Here is a 16,162-nt window from a genome sequence, read left to right as displayed (position 1 = left end):
GTATAATCTTTACCTCAATTATATTTTCTTTTCGAACCTTTAGTTCAAAACATCTTTTCTTTATTTAATATGTTCGAACCTCTAATTCGACCATTTATATTTTCTAAACACTACGTATCTTCTTCTTCTCGAAGAAACGTATACTTTATTTCTTTACTTATTATTTAAGATACTCAAATAATATTAATAACAAAGAATTACTTTTATCTCGATATCTTTTATTTATATTTTTTGAAAAATTACAATTTTTTTTCCTTTTGAATATGCAAAATTACGGATTGGGTCCTTTTTGAAAATCAGTTTCACTATTTATCCTTTATTTGGATGTTTTGCTCAGTTTTTGTCCTTTGAACTAACAGCCATCTAAAAACCCAGTTAAATGTTGGTGTGCGCCAAACATGTGAGGGCAAAAATGTAATTTTCAATCTATATTATAATAAATCAAAATCATAGAAAAAAAATTATAATAAAAAGATTAAATAATATATTTTAGGGACTGAGTATTTGTGGCCCATTTGATCTTCTCTCATATCTTTATCAAAGCTTCATCTTCATCAAATATTCTTCAGCCCTAATCTCAACCACTACCACCACCATTGAGCAACCAACAAACGCCGCTTACACCACTTTAACTACAATCATCATTTTCATCAAAAACCCTCTTCTTCTTTCACCAATTAACCCTAACCCACCACCACCACTACTAACTGCCATTAGCGTCCACGAGCGGCAGCCGCTGGTAACACCAATATAAACATTAGGATAGTACCGAGGTGCTTCTGATGACTTCATACATGTAGTGGTGGAGCCAGTGGGCAACGATAATCGTGGAGATAGACGCCAGTAGCTTCTTAAAGCTCGATTCTGGTGAGGATTTGAATTTATGTGGACGTGAAGGGAGGTTGTGAAACAGTCGAAGCCATTGGATACCTTGTATGATGTCCAGATCTATGATATGAATGGCCGATTCGTATTATAAGGCTTAGAAAAATGTTTGATTCCGGTTTCGACTTAGGGCTAGGGTTTAGAATCATACGATCCTGAGTTACGAACTGATAGTGGTGTGTTGGTGGGTTTTAAATGGTGAAAGGGAAAGAGTGGGGTTTTGATGAATTAAGATGGTGGCAGAGTGGTGGTGGTGGTGTAAGCCGGATGGTTGTAATGGTGGTCCGATTAGTGGTCAACATTGGATGACGGTTTGATGAGTATGATACATTAAAGGAGACGATGATCAGATGGGCACACAACCTTTAAAATATATTATATATTCTTTTTGTTATAATATAGATTGGAAATTGCATTTTTGCCCTCACCTGTTTGGTAGATACCAACATTTAACTGGGTTTTTGAATGACTATTAGTTCAAAGGATAAAAACAGAGCAAAACATGCAAATAAAGGATAAACAGTGAAACTCATTTTCAAAATGGACCCAATCCGTAATTTTGCATATTCAAAAGGACAAAAAATGAATTTTTTTCATATATTTTTTTTATATTTTTGAGGTATCGAGTACACCATCGACTAGGGTCTAAGCCTATTTAATATTATAATAATATTTTACTTGCGCGAAACCCCTACCTTGATTGGCTTATAAACACCTAGTACTTTCGGCAGCACTTCCGCAAACGCACGTCTTTTAAGGAAATCTTGACCAACTTTCCTTGGCACGCAAATCGAGGTACGTCGGTTATCAAGTCGCGTGTACTTTGCGAAGAGACGTTGGTTCACCTTGTGATGGCACGTACTTCGTTGAAACATCAGGTTTTTGACACGATTTTCGAGGTGGAGGTCGTCGGGTCATGGCACGGATAACGATGTAGAGAGAGTATTAGAGAGAGAGAGAGAGAGAGTGTGTGAGATGAAGGTATGATGCAAATGTGAGTTGGCTGCCCTATTTATAGAGGTTCTCCAGCTGACCCATCGCGATACACAATGAGTCTTGCCAGGGATCCATCACGTAACGTGATGGGTCTACGACAAAGATAATATTATTTTATTCCATCGTGATATGCGATGGAGTTTCAGGATGTCCATCGTGTATCGTGAGGCCGCCCAGTAGCCTGGCTCATCATCATATAGCCTTGCCACGTGGTGCCAAGTGGCGTGACACGCGCCTTACGTTGTTAGGCCTCATCATCGTGTATCGTGATGTCGTAATGGCTTTGGTAATCGTGTATAGCGAAACTGCCCATTTTGGGTTTCTGTGACATACCCATCGCGATACGCGATGGGTTGTCTTTTGATCCATGGTCAAGAAACCCATAATTTTCATATTTGGTCCTCTGCTTTGAATGTTTGGCATATTTTGGAATGAAGTTTCAAGATGGTACATCCTCCCCACCTTGGAATGAATCTAGTCCTCGAGATTCTCTTTCTAGAACAAGTGAGGGTATTTCTTTCTCATTTCGGATTCTAATTCCCACGTAAATTCTGGGCCTCTTCGAGAATCCCACCTTATTTTGACTAACCTTAGTTTACGCCTCTTAAGTTTATTTATTATAATATCTTCAATTTGAAGAGACCATTTTACAAACTTGAGATTTTCATTTATTTCAACGTCTCTTAAGGGCATAAGTAGAGTTTTGTCGGACAGACACTTACGTATGTTAGAAACATGAAATACATCGTGTCTCCCTTTCATTTCTTCGGGTAGACGCAGAAGATATGCGACGGTACCAATTCGTTCGAGTATTTCAAATGGTCTCACAAAACATGGACTTAAATTTCCTTTCTTACCGAAGTTAATAATACCTTTCCATGGCGAAACTTTCAATAAAACTCTATCGCCTACATTGAATTTTAATGGTTTACGACGGATATCAGCGTAACTCTTTTGTCGGTCTAGCATCGTTTTGAGTCGCTCACGGATTTGTAATACTTTGTTCATGGTTTCTTGGAATACTTAGGGTCCAGACATTTGATTATCTCTTGTTTTAGACCAGCATACTGGCGTTCTACAATTTCGTTCGTATAATGCTTCGAACGGTGCAGCTTGAATACTTGTGTGATAACTATTATTATACGAAAATTCCATTAGGGTAAGATGGTCATCCCAACTTCCACCTAGGTCAATCACACAACTGCGGAGCATATCTTCAAGCGTTTAAATTGTTCTTTCGCTTTGCCCATCAATTTGGGGATGATAAGAAGTGCTAAGGTTTAGTTGGGTTCCCAACGCTTGTTGGAAACATTTCCAAAAATGAGACATGAATCGACTGTCTCGATCAGAAATCATAGAAAGAGGCACTCCATGCAATGCAACAATGTTGTTTACATAGATTCGCACCAATCTATCCATGGCCAATACGTGTCGTTGATAGGTATAAAATGAGCGGATTTGGTTAACCTATCGACTATAACCCAGATCGTATTATGTTGTCGAGTGGTTTTATGGAGTTTCGTAATGATATCCATGGTTATCATCTCCCACTTCCAAATGAAAAGTTCGGGTTGCTGATGCAATCCCGAAGGCTTTTGATGTTCGGATTTGACTTTCAAACATGTCAAACATTTTGCAACGAAAGACAACGAAACTGCCTTGCTAAACAACAAGAAGCATTCGACGCGCCGCTAAAGACAAAGAAATCCTCGGTACCTTATGGAAAGGCCAGTATAGGTTCATTGGTGAGTTTTTGTTTAAGCAAATCGAATGCTTCTTGTTGTTTGGTTCCCCACTCATACTTGATATTCTTACGGGTTAACGAGGTTAAAAGAACGGCTATTCAGGAGATATTTTCAATAAATCATCGATATTAACCGGCCAAACCTAAGAAACTCCGGATTTCGGTTGGCGATTTTGGAATCTTCCATTTTGATATAGCTTCTATCTTTGTGGGATCTACTTGAATTTCGTTCACATTAATGATGTGACCAAGAAATTGCACTCGTGAAGCCAAAATTCGCATTTCGAGAACTTGGCGTACAACTTCTCGTTTCTAAGCAAATCGAGAAAGATTCTAAGATGCACTTCGTGCTCTTCTTTTAACTTTGAGTAAATAAGTATATCGTCGATGAATACGATAACAAATATATCCAAGTAAGGTTTACAGATTCGGTTCATCATGTCCATGCAATGCACGTGGGGCATTAGTGAGACCAAGCGGCATAATCGTGAACTCATAATGTCCATACCTTGTTCGGAAGGTTGTCTTTTGAATATCTTCGGCTTGGACTTTTAGTTGATGATAGCCCGAACGTAAATCTATTTTCGAAAATAACTCGCTCCTTGTAATTGATCGAATAGGTCGTCAATTCGAGGTAGCGGGTATTGGCCTTTAATAGTTACTTTGTTCAAGGCTGGATAATCGATGCACACTCGCATTGATTCATCCTTTTTTTACGAAGAGAATCGGCGCTCCCCATGGTGATGAACTTGGACGAATGAATCTTTTCTCGAGTAGCTGCTGTAATTGTTTCTTCAATTCCTTCACCTCGGTTGGCGCTAAACGATACGGGGCTTTGGCTACTGGAGTGGTTCCAGGAATAAGGTCAATTCTGAAGTCCACTCCTCGATCGGGCGGAATACTTGGCAGCTCGTCGGGAAAGACGTCGGAAATTCGGAGACAATAGGCACATCCTTTATCTCCTTTGGTTTCGATTCTTCGGTGACACAGGCCATGAATTCTAAGCATCATTGGTTCAAACATTTGTTAGCTCTAATCATGGAGATTATGCTAACTCGGTCAGCATCCTTACCTCCTTTGATGTAGATGTCGTGCTCTAATAAAAAAACAAGTATTTATGATGCTTAAATACCTATAACTAGTACGGGAAAGTAAGGTCGTCTCCACAGGGAATCAGTGGAAAGTGCAAGTAAATTTCATTATTATTAATTATTATTCTAGGCGGACAGTCGATGTCAAGCAGTTTGTAAAGATGATTATAAGAACACACGATTACTTGGAAAAGTTTGTAAACAATTATGAGAGAAAGATTCACTTCAGGTTCAGGTAATGTGATGACCAACTAATCACAGATTCATAAGATTAATTGCGCAGTAATTACTAAACCTAACAGTTGGGTTGTGAGGACAAACAATACCCTAACCGAATTGTTGACACAACTGAACTCCGGTTTACCCAATTACCAGTTTAAAATATGAAAATCAGTTATAAGCAATGACTAACGATTATTGGTTCAATAACATAAGAGTTAACCCTACATGTGATGAACACAACAAGAAAAGTGATGCAAAGTTTGACAATCAAAATCATAAACTGTTTAAACAATCAATTCGTAATGTAAAACAAGATTAAAAACAATCAATCAAGTTCATACTCATTCAAAACATCGATTCTGATCAAAGTTAGTTTACACAGAACCCTAGCCTAAAGTGAATACAATGGTTTTAGCGTGACATCGGCATCACGGAGGATTCGCTTCTCTGATGAGAGTATGAAAGCATGCGATGAACGGACGAACCGTAGGCTTCGGGATGATGCAAAATCATCCTAGGGCTTGTACTTGGTTGCTAGAATGAAAGATCCCTCAAATGGGGGCTGAAAAACTGATTATATCAAAGTTAGGGTAATTTTTCCCGTCAGGAGAATGTTAGCGAAGCGCTAACATCCCAAGGGTGAGACTTTAGCGCCGCGCTAAAGACTAAAAATTCTGGTGATCTTAAAGCTACGCTGAAATCACCATCAGGACCCCTTAGCGCCGCGCTAAGGGCGTCTAACAGAATTTTCTTTATTTTCTTCATTTATTTTGCATAGGAAAGCGTGCCAATCATCATGAGTCTTTTATATCTTCGTTCCAAGCCCGTAATTCATCTCGATAAGCGTCTACCCCCTTCCATTCGAATGATTCGTTTGTCCGGGGCTTGAAGTTCTATAGTTTTGCTTTTGCAAATGATACAGGAATGATTGTCAGATAACCATTCCATACCAAGTACTATATCAAAACCATCAAGACTCATGGGTAAAAATTGGATAGGTAAAACGTAATCAGCTAACAAGATTTTTCCTTTTTCTAAGGCTTCTTAAATTTGAACTATTTCACCACTAGCAGTCTCGACGTGATGTGTTGAAAAACACACTAGTTTTCCACGCTATTTATCATTGATTTAATCGCTTATTTATCTAATATTTAATTTTTTTAACTTATTTTTAGTATGATCTTACATGAATATGTATTTTGTAAGTTGCGAGTTTAAAGATAAAGAAACCGAGCTTTGAAAGAGATTTAGAGGCCTTTTATGCACTATTATTGAAGAATCAAGTTAAAGGCCCGACCCATATCCATTTTGTGAAACCCATATGTGTTATAATATAATAAACAACATAAAAAACAAACCCTAATCAGCCCTATAATCCCAAAATTAGCAGCAACCAGCAAGAGAAAAGAAGACAAAAGATATAAACCATAGCTTTTGAGAATTCCGATTGGCAGCTTCAAGTTCAAGGAAGAAAGTAGTGTTTCAGCAAGATTATAAGTGATTCTAAGTGTTTTTCATAGCCAAGAGCAGCCATCATCATACTTCATCATCATATACTTTGGTTGATTTAAGTTTCATTATTGTATTGTTTTTTTATCATAAAGTTGATTTCTTTTGCAATTGAGTTAAGGATTGAGTTGTTTTTTTATTATACTTGATTGTTGAATGAGTTTACTTATGATTTGGATGAGTAATATGCAGATTTTTATAAGTATATGTTGTTGTCCTAATAATATGATTGGCTAATCTTGTTCGTTCTACATAGGTTTCATGATAATTGTTCGGTTTTGATGAGTTTTATGGATTGTTTGATCAAAAGACTTGAATTACTATTGTAAAGTTTTGTTTAATATTGAATTAGGTTGTGTTTAATGGCTAGAATTTTATTAATTATACTTCATAAACCTCTTGCTTCGATTGGTTTAATTTTTTTTATTAATTGTTGCTTGTTTGATTCTTTACTTGGAGTTTAGAATTTGTTTGCGATAGATATCACCGTAGGGTTTTGTTGAGTGTGTTTTGGTAAAACTCAGCGGGTAAGCACCTTCTTAGAGACCGAGAGGTGATAAGAAGTTAGGGTTGTCTCATAGCCTTTGCATGCTAGGATTAGGATTGCGCGAGAGCGAGTTCGGTTCTTGTCGGGTTTGGATTTTGAGCGACTAGTTGATCTAATTTGTGTTAAATGGAATTGTTCCTCTATCCTTGGTTGTGTAGTATTCATTTCCATTAGGGTTGAGTATCGGTGAGTCCGAGAGAAGAGTCGACATTAGAACACCTTAGTAATCGTTTTCCGATTTGCTTGTCTAATCAATTAAATGTAATTAGGGTTTGTTAGTGTGACCGAGATGTTATCTAGCTAGCTTGAGCGAACTTTAGTTGTGTCATCTTTAGATACCGGTGTCATGAGATCATTCAATCCATTTGCTTGTTGAGCCGTCAATTTTATTCTTACCTAGGTAGACGTTTTCTTATTATCGTTAGTTCCGTTAAGTTTCAACGTTATTTAAGTTAAGTTAGTTAAGTTAGTAGTTTAAATAATTAAGCTAAATAAGTATATTATTTAGGCAGGACCTATATTAGGGTTAATTATCTGAGCCGTTCTCAGGTGTCTTTGTGTTCGACATCCAGACTTCCATTAGACTGTGCTGCTACGCGACCGTTACACTTGTCGTTTGTGTGAAGCTTAGTTAGGATTGTTTGGTTTTATAAATTTAAGACTTAGTGTTGAATTGCGAGAACTAGTTATTAATATTTATAATATCTTTTCGCACATCAAGTTTTTTGGCGCCGTTGCCGGGGACACAGTTTGAGGCGATTAGAGAATGACCCAACTTTGGGGACTTGCCTTTTGAAGTTTTATATATATATTTAGATTAATATAGTTTAGTTTAGTTTTCTTTTAAATAGTTTATTTTTAGTTTAATTTTATTTCTAATTAATTTACTACTATCTGGTGCCCGTGATCCGTTTCTGTTTAAGTTTGTAGTAATGGAAACTTACGAGAATGGCTTCAAAGAACAAAAGAGTTACACCATTTGGCAGATGGAGATAAAGAGGATTCTGGATTGCAAAGCGAAAAATCGAGTGAAACCCGAGTTACGTTTGATGTTTAATTTAAGGGAAATCTTCAAGGTTATGAAAACTCATCCGGTGAATTCATTGAGCAAATACCAGATCCGGATGAGGTAATATTTGATTGGTTACGCATCATCCATGATAAAAATCCAAATGCCCAATTTTCGACCCAACAAGCTTTAAATGGAATTCGGCTTGGTTTAATGAGTCAGTCACAACTTAGTGAGCCGATTATCGAATTTGAGAATTTGGGGATGGAAAAGCAGTCAGAGGAGTTTGTTCCCTCGTGGGAAGATGAGTTTAGGGGTTAGTTTGGTGAAGAGTTGATAGATTTTACCATGATGGATGAAGGAGAGTTTGACCCACTTGGTGATTTAAAGTTGCTTGAAGATCTATTATATAACGAGCCAAGTATGGGGATCAAGAAGGATTCTTATGTGGAGAGTCATGAGGTAGTTGGTGATTCAGCCTTCCCACCATTGCACTTTGATTGTGAAAAACCAAAACATGAACCGTACTCAATCTCCATTCGGGACGTGTCAAGGTTTAAAAGGTTGGCTAAAAGAATTAAAAGGAGGATATCTGGGCTTGATGACCGTCGTTTGAGTCAATCAAAAACCTAATTATTCTAAATAGTTAGAGCAAGTAGGGTATCGTATCACAAGGAGTATGTGGTCAATGTACTCGTGTAACAGATTTCTAATTATGAAGTGACTGATTTTTAGTGCTGATCACACAAGCAATTTTAGTAAATGTAGAGAAATAAGCAACGCACAAATAAATGAGTTGTAAGCAGTTAACAAAGCAAATCACACCCGGGAATTCAAGTAAGCAACCAACAGTATCTCATGCAACCTAACAGATTAATTATTAACGGTTAACTACAGATTGATCAACTAGACAAAACCTTAGGCAACAATAATTGCTTTACACACGGCACTGGTTATCAAACGGTCCCTGCCAGTGTGACTCAGTTAAGGGCAATTATATGCTTTGTCGTATTCAACCTAATCAAACAACCCTATGATCAATTATTATAGCAACTGGTAACTAATCGTTCAGATCAACGTAAACCTAAACCGATTGAACACACAGAAATACTAAAAATCAATAACCATAGATTAACCATAAACAATTATACATAAATGTTCTTAGTCACATGAGGAAACTGAAATTGTTACAAACTTTACATCCCAGGTATGATTCGGAGAAGACTAGCCGAGCATCGTCATCGATAGATCTTCAATTATGATGAGGAAGGCCATTAGGATTTATCAAGAGATGATTGGTAGCCCTGGAATTCGCCCAAAATCGCCTAATAGCTGCTGCTGGTCGTCAATCTTGATTAGGGTTCGGAAAATAGAAGATATAGGTAAAAATCCATTTTTTCACATTTTTAAGACCATCGCGTATCGCGATGGCCGTAGACCCTACCTGTCGCATACCGCGATCAAAGAAAACCTCATATTTGGATTCCTCTAGTCGAGAAACCCAAAATTCATATATTATAGGTCCCGTAACTCATTTTCTAGCTCAGGATATACTCGTTTTACTTTATGGTCGCATTTTGTCAACCAATCTTGTTCAGTTTTAGCATCGGCTTATGATTTCTCATCCATGCTCTTCCCGAATCCTTGTAACACTTTCCAAGACATCAAATCATGCTTCGGTCTTCCCGAGATATCATTCCATGCTCGTACAGGTCTCCCATTTAGCATCTTTAACGATCAATTACCTGAAATACAAAAGCACGTATGAAGTACCAAAGTTCTAACAATATATTCAACATAACTACATAATCAATACACTAATATATATATATAAAATACCCGACCATCAGGGCTTAAGGATCATAGTTTGATGAAGAGTTTGAATTCCCCACCTCAATTTAATAAATCATTTTCGAGGGAATTCTAGAATTGGTGGTTCGAGATGAATTCAGATTTTCAGGACCACATGAGTTTTGCAGTTAGTTTATTCCCTACTAATTGTAAACGGAGAGTGTTGAAGAGCATTGATGGGAATCGGATAAAGGAGAAGCCTCCCGATTGAGGTTTAGGGAGTGAGTCCGGCTAAAGACTCGTATATAAACTTAGCGCTTCCGGGGAGACAACCTGGTTGTTCTTGGGGTGGTTGTTGGTAGGCCGTAGGCCGTGAATAACAGGTATAACATATTGTTTGATTTGATTACCAAATTAGATACGTAAATTGCAGTATAAGATAACCAAAATTGAAACCGGGTATGAATTTGGGCATGGATTTGGGTCCAGATCTTGGATTATCTAGATTATGAATGGGTTATAATCCCAAGTTACAATACTGACCCTGAAGTTTGAAGGTGGATACAATACAAGTTAAAAGTTTGTTTTAGGGTGAAATTTGCCAATTTATGAAAGTTATAAGAATAAATTAATTAATAATATAATAACAATTTAAACTCGATAAATGCGGGAATTTTTATTTGATAAAATAACCCGAACATAAGAACGGGTCGGGTAAAAGTTAATAAAATAATAATATAAAAATTCGAGTTGTTACAATCTCCCCTACTTTTGGGAATTTTGTCCCGAAATTAAAGAATACTATAACAACACCATTAAATTTTAAAAACAAAATAAATTAAATATGATTTAAAACTAATCATAATACAGAACTTTGAATAGTTGAAGCAACGCTTCAAATGAAAATCCGATAAGGACACTTATATATAGGATGTACCAGGGGCGTATCCACCATGTCCGTATCATCTTTACATTTGTACTGTTATCCCAACTAATCTCGATTCTATATTATGACACACAATTATTCGAATTATGATTTCAATGCGAAGACTTTGGTAATTACGTGTCGACCCGTAATTACATAGATCGTCGGATGGTCCACATAAATCGTCCCATTATGTGGGTTACAAAACATTTAATGAACATGATTTTGAGAAAACAAAAGTTTTAAGGAGTTTTAACTATAAAACTACAAAACCACTAGCGTATAAAATATTTTAAAAGTTGCAGTGGATTTTAATAAGACAAAGAAATTTCTAGATATCTTTTAAACGTAGAAATATAAGTATTAAAATTGACAAAGATAACTTAATAATAGTTAAGGCTAATGAAATGAGTTATGATGAATGATGGTAAGGAATTAAGATAGAAGTAGTCTTTAATAAACAATCTATTTAAACAAAAGGAACTTTATTCATGAGATAAATGATAAAGGATAGATAGTTCAAATGGGAAATAATCCAAGTCCATAAAGAGGCGTTACAATATGTAATTAAGAAAAAATAAATAAATTAAGATAGATACAGGGAACGGCAAAAGTCTTCACGGTCACTAAGTAGCTTAATTGACGTGACTTGAAGCACCATGAGGAGTTGAATTCATAGGAGTTGGATCAATCGAGGTAGATGGACTCGGGATAGCTTGAATGGGTTGAACTTGCATAGCAGGAGATTGAGTAGAGTAGGCTTGGTAGACTTGAGCTTGCGGATACGGGGTGTGATAAAGTTGGGGTAAGCAAGGTTGACCTTGGTTGATGGGAGGATATTGAAGGATATGGGGTTGATGGGTCTGAACTTGGTGAGCATGAGTCAAGTAGTAGGGTGTAGTCATAGTTCGAGCTTTATGGGCATGAATAAGTTGAGGGCACATATTATGAAGATGATTTAGGTCTCCACAATGATAGGAATCCTAGGTATTAGGAACACTAGTTTGAGCATGTGGGGCGACTTGTGAATTAGGCGGGACACGACAAGTGTTAGCAAAGTGAATGTAACGGTTGCATTGAGTACACAGTCGGCAACGGGACTAAGCAAGATGGTGACGGTTACATTTGGCACAGAGGGGATGAGGACCAAAGTAAGTCTTTTTATTTGGAGCATTCGGGTAATTGGGAGTTTGGTTGTTGGGTTGGTTGACGGAGTAGTTTTGGTGGTTGGTCTTACGTTTGTTGTTGTTGTTGTTGTTGTTGTAAGCAAGCTTAGTTTCGGCTTTGGCATCGGTGGCGAAGTCGGTCTTAGTTTTTTCGGGAGTAGGATTGGAGTCCTTGCGAGACAAGGTTCCATCCCGAACATGGCTATCAGTGAGAGAGGCAGCTAGGTCCATCGCCTCACTGATGGTTAGAGGGTCACGACTCACCATGGCATTGGGGAAAATGGTCGGTAGACCACAAATGTATTTCTGGATGTCGCGAGTCTCGGGAGTTACCAAGTGGGGTACAATTCGGCTAAGCTCACGAAAACGGTAAGAGTAGGTGGAGTTATCCCCACCAACCTGTTTCAGTTCCCAAAACTCGGCCTCAAGCCTTTGCAGTTCGTGTTCCAGGAAGAACTCCTTCTTCATTGCCTCCTTGAGTTCTTCCCAAGGCATGGCTATGACCAAGTCGGACCCTTGGTCAGTTCTCAGAGCATTCCACCATGTGACAGCTCGGCCCTAGAACTTGCTCGAGGCGAACTTAGTCCATTTGGCGTCCAGACATTCACAGTGGATGAAAATATTTTTGATCTCTTCGAACCATTGCAACAATTTGGTGGCGTTTTCCTCACCAATAAAGGATAGGGTTTAGTGCTCAGAAAGTTGCGGAAGTCATAGTTGTTCGGTGCGGTCGAAGTAGCAGATGATTGTTGGCATTACAACAGCAAACTCCTTTGTGATTCTAGCAGCCAAGCGCGATCGTGAGAACTAGCGGATCGTTGATGACAACGATGGTTTCTTAGTGAAGACATTCTATAAGAACCAAAAATAAGGATTTATAAGATGAAGGATAAGTTGAGAAAATCATTTAAACAGTAGGAGGTTAGTTGTTTTATATAACTTGTAGAAACTTTTATGAATGGGGAATATCATAAGGAATAAAGTAAAAGATTTTAAAGTAAAGGGGGTACATTGCGTAGGTATGCATGAGTTGATGTAGTAAAATGATAAATGCGTGATAACTAGAGGAGGTCAGTTTAAATAGTTAAAAATTAATTTATTGGGTTAACTTAACAAACAATTAACGAAACAAAGTTTGTGTGTTGGCCTCCCATGAGCTTTCCATGGCAGTTTGAATGGCTCAACGAACTAACGAATAAAAACAACTGAGTTGGACAGCCCATGAGCGTTACATGACATTTTAACTGTCTCAACTAATTAACGAATTAACAATACAATAGAGTTTGTCGGCCCATGAGCGTTACATGGCGTTTTAACCGACCAAACTAAATAACGAATAAACGAGAGAAATATGAGTAGTTGGAGCATCCCGTGAACCACAACGTATGATGAACTCCAACAAAAAAATAAAACAAACTGAGAAATTGATAGTAGGAGTGCCCACGGGTTCCATGGATTTTTCACCCAACTAACCATTTAAATAACAAAACACAATAATCGGAAAATCCGAATTTAGCCACGAACCACCGTGAATTCGGTTTTAAAAAAAACAAATTTGTTGGGCTAGTATTTGTTTGGTTTGTATTTTGTTTGGGCCGGTATGTAAACCGAGATCCAAGAGATCTTGGTGGGCTTTTGGTTTGTGTTGGGCTAGGGTGTAGTGCCTATATATATACATTGTATTTAGGTTATTGGTGGTTGGTCGCTCATAACTTTTGGTGAACGAGATATTGTGTAATATTGTGCTTAAGCACCAGACGTAATAATACGTGTGTTTTGAAGCATTCTACTTGTTTTCCTCATGTGTTTAACCTTTTTATACTGAATCATCTCTTTTTAATTTCTGTTTAACAACGAGATTGTTGATATCACATTGAAAGATCCGTTCCAAGGACTTACAATAACCTAAGGTGTCGGTCATATGACAGTTGTGTTCCCGCTTTGGCCTATAAGCTCGATTACTATGGCAAGGTTATCCTCCAGGTAAGGAATAGCGTCTTATCTTGGGTTCATGGAACCGATTTGCCAAGGCCTAACTCACAGTACTCTCCCCTTACAGTTATGACAAGAACTTGTCACGTTACCTAGCCTTAGGTGAAGAGTAAAAACAAAAGTAGGGTATTCTTAAGGAATTTCCCAAAAATAAAAGGCAATCTACTTTATGAAAAGTTTTCTTTGAAGGTTGAGGCATAGCCTCGGAGTTGTGTGTGTGTGCATAACAATTCAATAATAAATAATTAATAATTAATTATCTAAGAAAGTTGTAAACAATTAATTCGAACAAATAAGGCAAACATATAAGCACGTATGGGGCTCCTTAGAATGTTAATAAGGCACCACTAACGACCTATCTTAAACCTTCAGCTCTGATACCAATCTGTCACACCCCAACCTACGGCGGAAATGTCAGGGCGTGAGCTGACTACTCACAACTCTCAAGGTACTATCATGCAATATTGAAAATTAAGATATCTATTAAATTAATTCAAATAACCAAAAATATTCAAATATAAAATCCCATAATTAAATAAGTCAAACAAAACAAACATATCAAAGATTAAAATCTTGTTTATTTTCTCTATCTTGCAAATCCTAAGTTTTCTTCCAATCTTGTTTGAACATCACATCACACGATGACCTGCATATGCGTTAAAAATACAATAGATTTGTCAACACGAGGTTGAGTGAGTAGCACACCAGTTTTGGTATATATATAATAAATAAATAAACATGCAACAATGTCAAATGAGATAAGCAATTTAACCAATAAGCAAATAAATGAGTTGTCGATAAGCACGATGCTAGTTAAATTGGACGATGGCTATTACGACGGTCGTATAATCATACGGTTCTGAAATTATGTTGGACCTCTCCAAATGTGATTCAAATAGAAAACATAAGCACATAGCAAGTAAGGTATAAGTTGCTATACACAAGTGACAAACAGTTATAATTTGCGTATTAGATAATAGGAAAAATTATATAGTAACGCATAAGTCCTCAAAACGATAAAAATAAGTGTAAAGGGGGGAATGTGAAACTTGTGACAACCGCCAAAAATTAGACTAATCTGGTAATTATCTTAACTATAATCGCGTATTAATTAGTAAGGTAAACACATAGGAATAATATTTTTAGCTAAAGTTTTTTTTTATTTTAGTTGAGTTTTAAAATATGGAACCCGAAAAAGTTAAATTTTGTCGTGTAGCTGACATGGTACAGATTGACACCGGGTAACGACACGAAACGAATAAATTCATAAACGTGTCAAGATGACCTCGAAAAATAAAATTTTATGTAAGGATATTAGAGATAGTATATAAACTTAATTTTAGAAGGTTCGAATCGCAAAAATTAGAAAATAAGTAACCGAAAGCCAGTAGAGGACACCGTAAGAACCCGACATTAAGTTTATCAGAAAATTATGTTTTTAGGCAAACATTGACTGTAATCTAATTTCGCTCAAAGTCTGATAAAGATTATTAGAAACGGAAGTCGTTTGGCTAGATAAATTACGAGATACGTTAAACCTTAACACCTAGATAATACCATAAGCCTTTATAATTACCCAACTCTCCCACTCCCTCACCCCTCTCTCGGCCGCCACTTACACACACAACCCAACCCACCTCCCAAACCCACCAATGATAAATTTACATGTATGTATGCAATGATTGATGAATGACTTGGAAGCTTCAAATTTGTCCACCTACACACTCTATACCATACAACACATCAACCTATCACTCTCTTTCCCTCTTCAAATAATCGGCCACCCCACCACCACTTTACAATCTCACCTTTACAAATTATTATACACACAATACTTGATTAAGAGGTCTTTGGTGGAAGTTTAAGCAAATAACAAGAAGTAGGAAGCCAAATAAAGGATTATAGCTAACACAAGGTCACATTATCACCTCCTTAGACACCAAATCCGAAACCCAAGGTAACCCACTTCAAGATTTGTGTATATTAGTTGCTATTTGATGTTTAAAGCTTGATTTTAGTATGCTTGGTAGTGTACATGCAGGTATAATATGGATATATGCATGCATATGTGTGACCCGTGAGTTTGCATGTGAATGTATAAGATGGGTTTTGTTGATTATAGGACTCGTTATGGTTGCATTTTAGCTTGTATAGATTGTCCATATTGATGTTACTTGAGTTTGTTTAACAAATGAGTTTAAGTATTGTTTTAATAATGGAAGTAAATGTATAAATGGCCAAATATTAAAGATGGATAATGAGTAAAAATACCCACTTTTGGCCGT

Source organism: Bidens hawaiensis, unplaced genomic scaffold, assembly GCF_021521415.1.
Source record: "Bidens hawaiensis isolate Kalapana, Puna unplaced genomic scaffold, B.hawaiensis_p1.1 tig00022384_1, whole genome shotgun sequence".
NCBI classification, from domain to species: domain Eukaryota; kingdom Viridiplantae; phylum Streptophyta; class Magnoliopsida; order Asterales; family Asteraceae; genus Bidens; species Bidens hawaiensis.
This window is presented reverse-complemented; position numbering follows the sequence as displayed.